Source organism: Rattus norvegicus, chromosome X, assembly GCF_021556685.1.
Source record: "Rattus norvegicus strain SHRSP/BbbUtx chromosome X, alternate assembly SHRSP_T2T, whole genome shotgun sequence".
NCBI classification, from domain to species: Eukaryota; Metazoa; Chordata; class Mammalia; order Rodentia; family Muridae; genus Rattus; species Rattus norvegicus.
In genome coordinates this window covers 29,652,540-29,668,922 of record NC_141554.1, presented here as the reverse complement: position 1 = coordinate 29,668,922, position 16,383 = coordinate 29,652,540, and the positions used below count along the sequence as shown (strand labels likewise).

Here is a 16,383-nt window from a genome sequence, read left to right as displayed (position 1 = left end):
TGAATTAGAACATCAGTTCACTCTACCATCCCTCTAGTTTGAAGGGAGTAATTCATTACTTCTATGGAAGCACTTGTTCACTCTTTGATTCTGAGTGGATCCCGGGCATTACCTGGAGCATAGCAGAATTTAGTCTAATACCCTTGAAGGGCTTCCATACATATGAATCATGCCCAAATCCTACCCAGTTGTTCCCTGCAGGGAACAGTTTACTGCATCAAACCTATTGGAAATGTTTGGGCATTTCAGAAAGTGCCATATGGTGGGAGGCTTGAGAACAGTCAGAATACTCTGTGAATAGTTTGCCTTACTTTATTAAAGAAAGCAGAACTTTCAGCAGTACTAACAGACTAGTAGTACTGCTCTGCATACAAGACATATTAGGTGTTAAGTGTCCCCAATCTGATGAACGCTTAAATGCCTGTGTGGTGATTTTATTTAAAAACAAAATTCTAACCTAGTTTTGGTTCTATGATTTATGCCTGAACACATAATCTTGGAATGCAGAGTTTAAGATGTGAATACCTTTAAGGAAAGCAGCACCATCGTCATGAAGAAGAAAATAAAAGCTTCAGACATACCCTGAAAAGCACTATGGTATTTTATTTTGAATAAGTGCACGATTACAGTAGCACTGTTTGGGTGTAGGAAATTTTGTCAGGGAGTCTCCTGGCACTTTTTCAAGCAACAGCACTCTCATTTATGTACATGTCATCAGCCTGTTTAGAAGCATGCTGGACATTCAGGTTACTCTGAACTTTCAATGACTTGATCTCAAAGAGGAACATAATCACTCCAAAGAGTGACAGGGTGGTTGTTAGAAGCCCTATTGGAAACACATAAGTGCTGTGTTTCTTTATCAGGGCTTCTTTCTTTACTGGAAAGTTTGGTGGAAAGTCAAGGGTGGTTTTGCCATAGAGATCTACTACATGGTTCCAGGTCACAGAAATAATGGTACAAAGGCTACTGATGATCAGAATTAAGACAGAGCACTTGTAGCACACTATCTGAATCTCAGAAACTGAGGCTTTGATTATGCTCACCCTAATGGCTGCTGAGCTAAAAATCACAACAACAGGTTTTATCAGCATTGCCATTAATATCAGGTTCTGTGCACATCGAAATTCAGGTGAAATTGTCCAGGTCGAGTTGACAGGGCTGTGCACCAGAATTATGGTTTCAGTACCAGAGAATTTAAATTCCCAGTGGTAATAAGCTTCCCAGAGTCCAATGTAAACAAGCTGGACAACCGTATTGTCGAATTCCCAGAGGCGCCAGTATTTGCTGCTTGCAAGAATTATTCCAAACCCTGAAGATAATAGACTGCAAAGGAAGCCAATCACTCTGAATATCCATTCCTTCACTCCTGCAAATCTGAAGATGATGAGACAGTACAATTACAGAATCAACCAGGAACACAAATGTGAAAAACTGAATGAATCATAGTATACAGTTATGAAGTACACATTCCTTGCTCCTGTTATCTCCATGTTGTATTTCAATGAGGTACATAGGCGTTAGAATTCTACACACAAGTTAAGTATAAATATGCATACTTGAGATCTGTGATTGTGGCAGACATCTCCATTGTAAAATGTTCAAATATTAATATTTTGCTGTTTCTTGACTATTTTGATACTTAAAGTTAATGTTAAAATAAGAGTTTGAAGAATCATTTAAGGTGATTCTTATTGCAGATCTCTTTGAAAAACAGAATAATAAACCTTATTTAGTTTTGCAACAGACGAATGCTCAACTTATTGAACTTGATTACAGCATGATGCTTACAGGAGCACTTTAATATCAGAATAATGCTTGAGAAAAAAGACAAAAGAAAAATAATGCACATGGTATGCCCATTTATGTCAAACCATGGCATCTCTGACTTCTTTAATACCAGGAATTCTAAACATAAATGATATCACAATGGGAATATAAAGTTTGTCAAGACTGATGAAGCAGATATTGTCATAATTCTATAGATATTATCCTAGTGTGTATGCAGTTCTATAGAACAATGTGTTTAATTTTTTAATAATTAAAATCAAAATGAAAACCAACATAAATTTCTCATTGAAACTAGTTTGGTGTAAAATGTCATGTTAGAATGCTTATATGCTACTATAAGCGTTGTGTAGAAGTGATTTATAATATAATCAAAACTACAGTATGTATGTGCGTTCTGTATCTCCATTTTATACAATATGGCACTTCATAAAAAATGACTTCATTGTGGTGCAACATATAATGGATCTAGAGGATTTTTGCTGAGCCAATATCATCTTCAACTCAAAAATAACATTTCATATATTTTTATTATAAAATAACTTATTTAGATCTTTTAATTCAGTTCTTTGGGTGTGCTAAAAGGAAAATGAGACATCATACTGAGACATCCTGATGAGTCTTTTAAGAGAAACGAAAGAGTGAAAAGACTTTCAGTGATTCCAGCATGTGCATAATGTCATTGTCCTTGAACATGCAGAAGGCTGAGGGGTTTATAATATGCATCTCCTTTCAAGGATAGATTAGCTGTCAGCTAAGAACACTTCCAAAGAATCCTGTGGAATGTGCTCTCTAAAATGATCAAGACAGTAAAAGTGCCACATGGGAAATTTAATAAACATGATTATGGGATTGCAGTGGATGGAAATTGATTGGGAATCAATATACAAAATTTCTTACCAAGGCATATCTAAAGCAGCAGACCACAGAACCATTATGCTTTGAAGGATAAAAGAAGCAGGATGTAGAATGATGTGGTCCCAGACAAATTTGCTAGCTTGCAGAATATCGTACTAGTCTTTTCTGAATCCCAATGAGAGATATGAGATTTTTGTAAAAAAAAAAATAGAAAGCCTTCATAAGTCATATTTTACCTTTTTGTTTTCAGGGTATAGCAACCCATTTGGACGATGATGATATCACCAATCTTCTAAGTCACTGGAAATATTGAACAGAGAGAGAGAGTCAGAAGTAGTGGTAAAGTATCTAAATGAAAGTTGTTCTGATAGGCACATGCTCTTCCTCATAAGAAAGTCTTGTTTACTGGTGAATTCACATGAACAGAAGCATTAATAGCTCATGCTTTGCTTAACTTGATCCTACTTTAAACTCTTCAGTAAATTATTAACACTCCGATGTTACCAACACTGCTAAAAATCTCATTTAATACATAGGTAAATAGCACAGAATCACTAACACACATGTACAAGATCAGTTAGAAACACAGTGCAGGACCTGAGGACCAAATATTCACACAATTCTGACACTTAATGATATTCAGAATATTACTCAAGTGGAGTACATGTCTAACAGTAGCCTGATCCATAAGTCAGAGGCTTTCTTTGGTATTCTCTATCGTAGGATAGTGAAGGTGACGAATGAAAAGCACATGGAAAAATTACAATTCTTACCGTTTTCTCTCTCTTCTAGGAAGTTCAAATGTTAGAGACTGCCATCCATAAGAGAAGTAAGAAAATGTACACATTCTTATGTTTCCATGACTACTAAATCTAGGTGATGGGTCCTGCGCAATGACTGGATTCTAATGTGGGCACATGAATTGCAAAAATTCTTTCAAATTACTTAAAAACACATTCATTATTTGGTGATAGGTCAAATATGCTATTTTATTTAAACAGAACCTGTGAAAATTATTCTTGGTCATTCATTTGACCACATGTTCAATTAACTAAAACTAAAATTACTGAACAAACTTGTTAGTGATTTTTTCCTTAATTAAACCATTTGAAGTACAATGATATACTTCTTTTTTGGTACTTAACAGAATATCCTTAATAAAATGTTTTATTACATAAATTAAATTTGCATAGTTCATCTGATTATGTATGTTTTGTTTAGCGAATCCTTAGTTTTCCCAACAAGTTGAAGTGTATTTGCTACTGCTTCTACTACTACTTTCAGAATTCCAGATCTTTTGTGTACACACTTGATCCTCTTGGTTACTTTGCATGATAAGAACTGAAATCTAGATTAGGAGTTCGGCATGTAGATATTCAGTTTTCACAGCTCCATTTTGAAAGATGTTTTCTTTCTTTTGTTGTGCATCTTTGGTTTTTTCACCAAAACCTAGATGTCTGCAGTTCTTTAGAATTAATCTGAGTTCTTGGTTCTACTACACAGATCTATGTCTCTTTGTTTGTGTTGGAAACATTTTGTATTAACACTATAGATGTGTGCTAGAACACAAAATCAGGTATGGTAACATGACTAGGGATTCCGTTTCTGCCTAGGATGTCTTTTATTCTCTGTTGTATTTCATACTTCCATATTAATTTTATTTTTAATTTGCTATCAACATGTACATAAAGATGGTAAAAAGGTTATAACTTTGATTACCTAAATATATAAAGATTACTGTTTTCCTAGATATTAATATTTATTATAAAAATTATAAGTACATAAAAAATGTCAAGCAATAACTCAACCATTAGAGTTCCTATTAAGGACAATAATTATGAAGAAAATGATATAAAAGAAAAATCTACTAACTCAAACATTTCAAATTGCATTTTAAAATAAAAATATAGACTTTAATTTATTCTTCCCTGATTACTTTTTCTTCTTTGCATGGAGTATAGATCATGTGTCACTAAAATGCCCGTAAGAAATTGTGGGCAATGTTAGTAATTTAAAACATCCTTTAAGGGAACTTTTAATATATTATTGCTAAAATAACTTTATGGAAGAAAGAAAGCATAAATAATTAGCCTGTCAGATAATTCATAACATTCTTTGTAGCTCTACCTTTTTATTTTATTGGATTATTTTACTGGATATTTTTAATTTACATTTCAAATATTATCACATTTCAGGGATTCCTGTCCATATATCCCCTTATACCATCATTCTTCTTCTATGAGTATGTCCCCCTACCACAACTATTCACCCTTTCCCTCCTCTGAGCCCTGAAACTCCCCTACACTGGGGGATCCAGCATGACAAAGGGCTTCTCATCATACTGGTGCCCGAAAAGGCCAATCTCTGCTAGATATGCTGCTAGAACCATGGGTCTGGCCATGTGTAAACTCTGGGTAGATTTTTGTCCCTGGGAACTCTGACTGGTCGGTATTTTTGTTCATATGAGGTTGCAAGACCCTTCAGCTCCTTCAGTCCTCTCTCTAACTCTTCCAATGGGAACCCTGTTCTCAGATCAATGTTTGGCTGCTACCAGTATCCTCTGTATTTGTTATGCTCTGGCTAAGCCTCTCAGGAGAGAGCTATATCACACTCCTGTCAGAATGTACTCCTGGTATCAGCAATATTGTCTGTTTTTGGTGGCTATATGTATATGGGTTGGATCCTAAGTTGGGGAAATCTCTGCATAGCCATTGCTTTGTCTCTCATACAAACTCTGTCTCCATATCTCCTCCTATGAATATATCTGTGCCCCCTTATACAAAAGACTAAAGCATCTACACTTTGGCTCTCCTTCTTGAGCTTCGTGTGGTCTGAGGATGGTATCTTGGGTAATCAGAGCTTTTGGGCTAATACCCACTTATCAGTGAGTTCATAACATATGTGGGGTTTTGTTGCTGCTGTTGTTGTTGTTGCTGTAGTTGTTGTTGTTGTTGTCGTTGTTGTTGTGTTTCATGATTGGGTTACCTCACTTTGGATGATATTTTCTAGTTCCATCCATTTGTCTAAGAATTTCATGAAGGTTTGTTTTAAACAGCTGAGTAGTAATCCATTGTGGAGACGTACCACATTATTTATCCAAACCTCTGTTGAAAGACATCTCTGTTTGCTACAGCTTCTGCCTATTATAAATAAGGCTGCTATCAACATAGTGGAGCATGTGTCTTTGTTGTATGTTGGAGCAACTTTTGGGTGTATACCCATGAGTGATATAGCTGGATCATCAGGTAGTAGTACTATGATGGATTTTCTAAGAAACCACCAGACTGATTTTCCAGAGTGCTTGTTTTGCTCTCCTGGGTCTTTGCTTTTCCAAATGAATTTGCACATTGCTCTTTATAATCCTATGTATAATGGAGCAGGAATTTTATCAGGATTAAACTGATTCTGTAGACTGCAGAATGATGTAAATTTTTACTATATTTTTCCTAACCATCCATGACTATGGGAGTTCTTCCCATCTTGTCATACAGACATTTCACATATTTGGTCAGAGTCACACCTAGGCATTTTACATTATTTGTGGCTACTGTAAAGGGTGTTGTTTCCCTAATTTCATTCACAGAATCTTAACTCTTTGAGTTGAGGAAGGCTAATTATTTATTTGACTTAATTTTATTTTATTTTATAATATTATTTTCCTGGTTAGTATATATATTTACATTTCAAATGCCATCCCTTCCCCCTCTTCTATAACCTCTCCACACTCATGTTGTTTCTATGAGGATGTTCCTACTCCCTCACACCCAGCTCAATCTCAACACATTGGCCTTCCCCTACATTGGGCAAATGAGCCTTCACAGGACCAAGGGCTATTCCTCTTATGGTTGCTGGAAAATGGTGTCCTCTGCTAATATGTGACTGGATTCATGGGTCCTTACACGCATACTTATGGGTTGGTGGTATAGTCGTGTGATCTATGGTGTGATCTGATTGGCTAATATTGTTGTTCTTCCTATGGTGATGGAAAACCCTTCAGCTCCTTCAGTTTTTTTCTCTAAACCCCTCCATTGGGGTCTGCTTATTCAATTCAATGGTTAGCTGCATGCATCCTCATCTATATCAGTACGGTTCTTGCAGAGCCTCTCAGGAGTATTTGACATGCTCTCATGGTGTCGCTCGGGAGAGATCTATATCCGGTTCCTGTCGGCCTGCATTTCTTTTCTTCATCCATGTTATCTAGTTTGGTGGCTGTATATGTATAGGGCACATGTGGGGCAAGCTCTGAATGGGCGTTCCTTCAGCGTCTGTTCTAAACTTTGCCTTCCTATTCCCTGGCAAGGGTATTCTTGTTCCTCTTTTAAAGAAGGAGTGAAGCATTCACATTTTGGTCTTCCTTCTGGAGATTCATGTGTCCTGTGCATCTAGGGTAATTCGAGCATTTGGGCTAATATTCACTTATCAATGACTGCATACCATGTGTGTTTTTCTCTGATTGGGTTACCTCACTCAGGATGATATTTCCAGTTCCATCCATTTGCCTATGAATTTCGTAAAGTCATTGTTTTTGATAGCTGAGTAATATTCCATTGTGTAGATGTACCAATTTTCTGTATCCATTACTCTGTTGAAGGGCATCTGGGTTCTTTCTAGCTTGTGGCTATTATAAATAAGGCTACTATGAACATAGTGAAACATGTGCCTTTGTTTCATGTTGGGGCATCTTTTGGGTATATGCCCAAAAGAGGTATAGCTGGATCCTCAGGTAGTTCAATGTCCGATTTTCTGAGGATCCTCCAGACTGATTGCCAGAATGGTTGTACCAGTCTGCAATCCCACCAACAATGAAGGAGTGTTCCTCTTTCTCCACATCCTTGCCAGCATTTGCTGTCACCTGAGTTTTAGATCTTAGCCATTCTCACTGGTGTGAGGTGAAATCTCAGGGTTGTTTTGATTTGCATTTCCCTCATGACTAAAGGTGTTGAACATTTCTTTAGGTGTTTCTCAGCCATTTGTCATTCCTCAGCTTTGAATTATTTGTTTACTTCTGAACCCCATTATTTAATAGGATTATTCGTCTCCCTGCAGTCTAACTTCTTGAGTTCTTTGTATATTTTGGATATAAGCCATCTATCAGTTGCAGGATTGGTAAAGATCTTTTCCCAATATGTTGGTTGCCGTTTTGTCCTAACAAAAGTGTCCTTTGCCTTACAGAAGATTTGCAGTTAAATGAGATCCCAATTGTTGACTCTTGATCTTAGACCATAAGCCATTGGTATATATTCGGGAAATTTTTTCCAGTGCCCATGTGTTCGAGAAGCTTCCCCACTTTTTCTTCTATTAGTTTGAGTGTATCTGGTTTGATGGGGAGGTCCCTGCTCCACTTGTACTTAAGCTTTGTACAGGGTGATAAGCATGGATCAATCTGCATTCTTCTACATGTTGACCTCCACTTGAACCAGCACCATTGCTGAAAATCCTATCTTTTTTCTATTGAATGGTTTTGGCTCCTTTGTCAAAAACCAAGTGACCATAGGTGTGTGGGTTCATTTCTGGGCCTTCAATTCTATTCCTCTGGTCTATCTGTCTGTCTCTTTACCAATACCATGCAGGGTTTTTTTTAATCACTATTGCTCTGTAATACTGCTTGATTTCAGGGATAGTGATTCCCCCAGAAGGCCTTTTATTGTTGAGGGTAGTTTTAGCTATCCTGGGTTTTTTGTTATTCCAGATGAATTTTCAAATTGTTCTGTCTAACCCTCTGAAGAATTGAATTGGTATTTGATGAGGATTGCATTGAATCTGTAGATCGGATTTGGTAAAATGGCCATTTTTACTATATTAATCCTGCACAGCCATGAGCATGGGAGCTCTTTCCATCTTACGAGGTCTTCTTCAATTTCTTTCTTCAGAGGCTTGAAGTTCTTATTGTACAGATCTTTTACTTCCTTGTTTAAAGTCACAACGAGGTATTTTATATTATTTGGGACTATTATGAAGGGTGTCGTTTCCCTACTTTCTTCCTTGGCTTATTTCTCTTTTGTGTAGAGGAAGGCTAGTGATTTATTTGAGTTAATTTTATACCCAGCCACATTGCCGAAGTTGTATGTAAGCTTCATTATTTCTCTGGTGGAACTTTTGGGATCACTTAAATATACTATCATATCATCTGCAAATAGTGATATTTTTGACTTCTTTTCCAATCTGTATCCCTTGATCTCCTTTTGTTTTCTTATTGCTCTGGCTATAACTTCAAGAACTATATTGAATAAGTAAGGAGAGAGTGGGCAGCCTTTTTTAGTCCCTGATTTTAGTGGGATTGCTTCAGTTTTTCTCCATTTCGTTTAATATTAGCGACTGGATTGTTGTATATGGCTTTTACTATGGTTAGGTATGGGACTTGAATTCCTACTCTTTCCAGGACTTTTATCATGAAGAGTTGTTGAATTTTTCAAATGCTCTCTCAGCATCTAATGAAATGATCATGTGGTTTTGTTCTTTCAGTTTGTTTATATAATGGATTACATTGTTGGTTTTCCATATATTAAATCATCCCTGCATGCCTGGGATGAAGCCAACTTGATCATGGTGGATGATTCTTGTGATGTGCTCTTGGATTCGGTTTGCCAGAATTTTATTGACTATTTTGCATTTATATTCATGAGGGAAATTTGTCTGAAGTTCTCTTTCTTTGTTGGATCTTTGTGTGGTTTAGGTATTAGAGTAAATGTGACTTCATAGAAGGAATTCGGTAGTGCTCCATCTGTTTCAATTTTGTGGAATAGTTTGGATAGTATTGCTTTGAGGTCTTCTATGAAGGTCTGACAGAATTCTGCACTAAACCTGTCAGGACCTGGGCTCTTTTTGGTTGGGAGACCTTTAATGACTGCTTCTATTTTGTTAGGAGTTATGGAGTTGTTTAAATGGTTTATCTGTTCCTGATTTAACTTCGGTACCTGGTACCTGTTTAGGAAATTCTCCATTTCCTGCAGATTTTCAAGTTTTGTTGAATATAGGCTTTTGTCGTAGGATCTGATGATTTTTTGAATTTCCTCTGATTCTGTAGTTATGTCTCCCTTTTCATTTCTGCTTTTGTTAATTTGGACACACTCTCTGTGTCCTCTTGTTAGTCTGCCAAAGGGTTTGTCTATCCTGTGGATTTTCACAAAGAACCAACTTTTGCTTCTGTTGATTCTGTGTATAGTCCTTTTCGTTTCTGCTTGGTTGATTTCAGCTCTGAGTTTGATTCTTTCCTGCCTTCTACTCCTCCTGGGTTACTTGCTTCTTTTTATTCTAGAGCTGTTAGGTGTGCTGTCAAGCTGTGGATATTTGCACTCTCCTGTTTCTTTCTGCAGACATTAAGAGCTATGAGTTTTCCTCTTAGCACAGCTTAAATTGTGTCCCATAAGTTTTGGTATGTTGTACCTTCATTTTCATTAATATCTATGAAGTCTTCAATTTCTTCCTTTATTTCTTCTTTGACCAAGTTATCTTTGAATAGAGCATTGTTCAACTTCCATGTACATGTGGGTGTTCTTCACTTCTTGTTATTGAAGTACAGCTTTAGCCCGTGGTAGTCTGATAGAACGCATGGGAATATTTCTATCTTTCTGTATCTGTTGAGGCCTGTTTTATTACCAATTAGATGGTCAATTTTGGAGACAGTACCATGAGGTGCTCAGAAGAATGTATATCCTTTTGCTTTAGGGTAGAATGTTATATAAATATCTGTTAAGTCCATTTGGTTCATGATTTCTCTTAGTCTATCTATATCTCTGTTTAATTTCTGTTTCCATGATCTGTCCATTGATGAGAGTGGGGTGTTGAAATCTCCTACTATTATTGTGTGAGGTGCAATGTGTGCTTTGATCTCTAGTAAGGTTTCTTTTATGTATGTAGGTGCCCTTGTATTTGGAGCATAGTTATTTAAGATTGAGAGTTCATCTTGGTGGATTTTTCCTTTGATGAATATGAAGTGCCCTTCCTTATCTTTTTTGATGTGTTTTAGTTAAAAATCAATTTTATTCCACAATAGAATGGCTACTCTGTCTTGCTTCTTCAGACCATTTGCTTGGAAAGTTGTTTTCCTACCTTTCACTCTGAGGTAGTGTGTGTCTTTGTTTGTGAGGTGTGTTTCCTGTAGGCAGCAGAATGCAGGGTTCTCATTGCGTATCCAGGTTGTTAATCTATGTCTTTACATTGGGGAGTTGAGACCATTGATATTGAGAGATATTAAGGAATAGTGGTTATTGTTTCCTGTTATATTAATATTTGGATGTGAGATTATGTTTGTATGCTCTTCTTCTCTTTGTTTTGTTGTCAAGACAATAAGTTTCTTGCTTTTCTAGGATGTAGCTTGCCTCTGTATGTTGGGCTTTACCATTTATTATGCTTTGTAGCACTGGATTTGTAGAAAGATATTGTGTAAATTTGTTTTTGTCATGGAATATCTTGGTTTTCCCATCTATGTTAATTGAGAGTTTTGCTGGATACAGTAACCTAGGCTGGAATTTGTGTTCTCCCAGGGTCTATATGACATCTGTCCAGGACCTTCTGGCTGTCATAGTCTCTGGTGACAATTCTGGTGATTCTGATAGGTCTGCCTTTATATGTTACTTGACATTTTTCCCTTACTGCTTTCAATACTTTTTCTTTATTTTGTGTGTTTGCTCTTTTGATTATTATGTAATGGGAGGAGTTTCTTTTCTAGTCTAATCTATTTGGAGTTCTGTAGGCTTCTTGTATGTTTATGGGCATCTGTTTCTTTATGTTAGGGTAGTTTTCTTCTATGATTTTTTTTGAAGATATTTACTGGTCCTTTGAGCTGGGGGTCTTCACTCTCTTCTATACTTATTATCCTTAGGTTTGATCTTCTCATTGAGTGCTGGATTTCCTGTATGTTTTGGACCAGTAGCTTTTTCCGTTTTACATTATCTTTGACAGTCGTGTCGATGATTTCTATGGAATTTTCTGCTCCTGAAATTCTCTCTTCTATCACTTGTATTCTGTTGGTGATGCTTGTATCTATGGCTCCTTGTCTCTTCCTTTGGTTTTCTATATCCAGGGTTGTTTCCCTGTGTCTTTTCATTACTGCTTCTATTTCCATTTTTAATTCCTTCAACTGTTTGATTGTGTTTTCCTGGAATTCTTCAGGGATTTTTGTGATTCCTCTCTATAGGCTTCTACTTGTTTATTTATGTTTTCCTGCATTTCTCTAAGGGTGTTCCTTATGTTTTTCTTGAAGTCCTCCAGCATCATGATCAAATATGATTTTAAATCTAGATCTTGCTTTTCTGGTGTGTTTGGATATTCAGTGTTTGCTTTGGTGGGAGTATTAGGCTCCAATGATGCCATGTAGTCTTGATTTCTGTTGCTCGGGTTCCTGTGCTTTCCTCTTGCCATCACATTATCTCTGGTCTTACTTTGTTCTGACAGTGGCTAGACCTCCATGTAGGCCTGTGTGTCAGGAGTGCTGTAGACCTGTTTTCCTGTTTTCTTTCAGCCAGTTATGGGAACAGTGTGTTCTGCTTTCAGTCGTGTAGTCTTTCTTGTCTACTGGTCTTCAGCTGTTCCTGTTGCCCTGTGTCCTGAGTCCGCCAGGCAGGTCGCTTGGAGCAGAAAAGTTGGTCTTACCTGTGGTCCTGGGGCTCAAGTTTGCTCCTAGGGGGTTGTTTTGAACTCTCCGTGAGTGTGGCAACCAGGAGGTCCTGCTCCAACTTTTCAGGGAGCCCCCATGCACTGGGGTCCCAGATGGTGTTAGGTTTTTTCCTCTGGAGTCAGAAATGTAGGCAGAGTGTAGTCTCTTCTGGCTTCCCAGGTGTGTCTGCCCCTCTGAAGGTTTAGCTATCCCTCCCATGGGATTTGGATGCAGAGAAATGTTGACTGCATCCCTTCAGGTCCGGGCAGTGTCTGGACTGCGGGAGACCTACTGCTCCAGTGCCCCTATCTTCCAGTTTCCAGAGGTCATATACATTTTTCCTTTTGGGCCAGGGGTGTGGGCAGGGGTGGGCAGTATTTGTGGTCTCTCCCACTCTGCAGTCTCAGGAGTGCCCACCTGTCTGGGGTAATCTCTCTCTCCCAAGGGGTTTGGGATCAGTGAGCTGTAGGCCGGGATCAGCCAGGTTGGGGCTCCAGCTAAATACAGGAAGTGTCCGGTTCCAGAGGAATTTTGCCTCTGTGTGTCCTGAGACCACCAGGCAGGTCACGTGGAGCAGAAAAATTTCTTACCTGTGGTCCTGTGGCTCAAGTTGCTCATAGGGGGCTGCTTTTGAGTTCTCCATGAGGGCGGCAACCAGGAGGGCCTATGCTGCCTTTTCCTGGAGCCCCCATGCACAGGGATCCCAGATGGTGTTAGGTGTTTTCCTCTGTGGTCCCGTGGCTCAAGTTGCTCATGGGGGGCTCATGAACACAAATTTAAATTTCTCTTTGTAACTAGTTTGGTATAAAACTTCATGATAGAATGCTGACTTTCTACTATTTGTGAGGTAGTTGTTTGAATTATTAAATAATCAAAGCTACAATATGTGTGTAAAAGATGGAGAATAATGTATATTTGCATTCTGTATCTACCTTTTATTCATTATTGCATTTTGTGAAAATTGACATCATTGCGGTCCAACATATAGTGTATCTAGTGGGTTTTTGCTGAGCCAATATCAACTTTGACTCAAAAATAACATATCATAGTTTATTAAAACAATTTATTTAGATGTTTCACTTCAGGTCTATGAGTGTACTAAAAGGAAAATAAGAAAATCATACTGAGCCATCCTGATGGGTCCTTTAAGAGAAAGGAAAGAGGAAATAGACCTTCAGAGATTCCAGAATATGCATAATGTCATTGTCATTGCACATGCAGAATGCTGAGGGATCTATAATAGGCATCTCCTTTCAAGGAGAGATTAAATATCATCTAACCACTGTTCCAAAGACTCCTGTAGAATGTGCTTTCATAAGGGTCAGGACAGTAAAAGTGCCACATGGGAATTTTAATAAATATGATGATGGGCTTGCAATAGATGGAAATTGGGAATCAACAAAAGTTTTTTCTTGCCAAGGCATATCTAAAGTTGCAGACCACAGAACCATTATGCTTTGAAGAAGAAACAAAAGCAGGATTAGAATGATTTTTTTGCCAGACAAATTAGCTACCTTGGCAGAATTTGGTATTGTTTTTTTCTGAAACACAAGGGTAGATATGATCTTTTTATAAAGAACCAAATAGAAAGGCCCTCCTATGTCATACCTTACCTTTTTGTGCTGAGGGTATAGCAACCCATTTGGAGGATCACAATATCACCAATCTTCTAAGTCACTGGGAATATTGAACACAGAGTGAGTCAGAAGCAGTGGTAAAGAAACTGAATGAATGATGTTCTGATAGGCACGTACGTGTTCCTGCTCATAATAAAGCCTTGCTGACTGGTGAATTCAAACAAACCATTGCATTAATATCTCATGCTCTGCTTATGTTAAACCTACTTAAATACTGCATGATATTAGTGACACTCAAATGCTACCCACACTGCTGTCAGTCTCATTTAATACATAGGAAAATAGCAGAGAGTCATTAATACACATGTACAAGATCAGTTAATTATACAGTGCAGGACATGAAGATAATATTCACACACTTTTGACACTAAATGATATTCAGAAAAATGTAACAAGTGGAGTAAATATCTAACAGTAGGCTGACCTATATGTCAGAGGCCTTCTTTTGGTATTCTCTGTCTTAGGATACTCAAGTTGTGTAATAAAAAGCACATGGAAAGTGTACAATTCTTACCTTTTTATCTCTCTTCTAGGAAATTCAAATGTTAGAGACTGCCACCCATAAGAGAAGTAAGAAAGTGTACACATTTTTGTTTTCATGACTGATAAAGCTAGGTGATGGGTCCTGCGCAATGACTGGGTTCTAATGGGCACACATGAATTACACGGTGATTTCTTTCAAATTAGTTAAAAACACATTCATTATTTAGTGTTGGGTCAAATGTCCTATTTTATTTAAAAGGACCCTGTAAAGATTATTCTTTGTCATTCACTTGACCACATGTTTAATACACTAAAACTAAAATGACTGAACAAACTTGTTCGTGACATTTTTTCTTATTTAAACCATTTGAAGTGCGATGTCATACTTCTTTTTTGGTATTTAGCATAATATCCTTAATAAATGTTTCATGACTTAAATTTGCATAGTTCATCTGATTATATATGTTTTGTTTCGAGAATTCTTAGTTTTCCCAACACGTTGAAGTGTATCTGCTACTCTTTCTACTAATACTTTCAGAATTTCAAATCTTTTGTCTACATGCTTGATCCTCTTGGTTACTTTGCATGGTAACAACTGAAATTTAGATGAGGTATTCTACATGTAGATATCCAGTTTTCTGAGCTCCATTTTTAAAGATGTTTTCTTTCTTTTGTTTTGGATCTTTGGACTATTCACCAAAACTAAGATGTCCGGAGTTCTTAAGATTTAATCTGTGTTCTTGATTCTACCACACTGACCAATGTGTCTATGTTTGTGTTGGTATCATTTTGTTTCAATAGCACAGATCTGTGCTAGAACATGAAATCAGGTATGGTGACATGTTTAGGGATGCTGTTGATGCTTAGTATGTCTTCTGTTCTTTGTTAATATTTTATACTCCCATATGAATTTTATTTTTAATTCATTATCAGCATGTATATAAAGATGGTAAAAATATTAGAACTTTGATTACCTTAATAAATAAATATTACTGTTTTTCTAGAAATTACCATTTATTATAAACATAGAAAATAAGAAAAAATTACAAGAACATTAAAAATATCAAAAAATGATTGAACAATTAGAGATGTGATAGAGGATAATAATAATGAAGAAAATAATATAAAAGAAAAATCTAATAACTCGAGCATTTCAAATTGAATTTTAAAGTCAAAATAAACACTTTAGTTTATTTTTTCCTGATTACATTTTCTTCGTTGCATGGAGTATATATCATATGTTACTCAAATGCCTATAAGGAATCGTGAGTGTTTTTAGTAATTTAAAATATCCTTGATGGGATCTGTTAACATATTATTGGTAAAATAACTTTATGGAAGAAAGAAAGCATAAATAATTAGCCTGTCAGATAATTCATGACATTCTTTGTAATTCTTCTGTTTTTACTTTTATTGGATATTTATTTATTTATATTTCAAATGTTATCCCCTTTCAGGAATTCCTGTCCATAGGCCCCCTATCCCATCCACGTTCTTCTATGAGTGTTCCCTCCTCAACCGTGCACCCCTTTCTTCCTCCCCACCCTGAAATGCCCTCACACTGGGGTATTCAGCAGGCCAAGGTCTTTCTATCATACTGGTTCCAAAAAGGCCAATCTCTGCTATATATGCAGCTGGTGTCATGGGTCTGTCTATGTGTATATGTTGGGTGGTTTTTTAATCCTTGGAAGCTGTGGTTGGTTGATATTTTTGTTTGTACGTGGTTGCAAGACCCTTCAGCTCTTTCAATCCTTTCTCTAACTCCTCCAATGGGGACCCATTTTCAGTTCAATTGTTGGATGCTAGCATTTTCATCAATATTTGTCATGCTTTGGCAAAGCCTCTCAGGAGACAGACATAACAGGCTCCTGTCAGAATACACTTTTGGCATTAACAATATCATCTCCATTTGGTGACTGTATGTATATGGACTGGATCACAAGATGAGGCAGGCTTTGAATAGCCAATGCTTCAGTCTCTGCTCCAAACTCTGTGTCCATATCTCCTACTATGAATATTTTTGCC

General features: G+C 37.1%; 1 pseudogene across 1 annotated transcript; it reads right to left on the bottom strand.

The window, feature by feature from the left end:
* Positions 1-588: 588 nt before the first annotated feature.
* Positions 589-3,477, bottom strand: Samt2l2 (spermatogenesis associated multipass transmembrane protein 2 like 2; annotated as a pseudogene). The gene is made up of 3 exons (XR_015647058.1): positions 3,417-3,477; positions 2,880-2,943; positions 589-1,374 (listed from the first exon to the last, which is right to left on the bottom strand). The product of XR_015647058.1 is annotated as a spermatogenesis associated multipass transmembrane protein 2 like 2 (transcript).
* Positions 3,478-16,383: the final 12,906 nt, after the last annotated feature.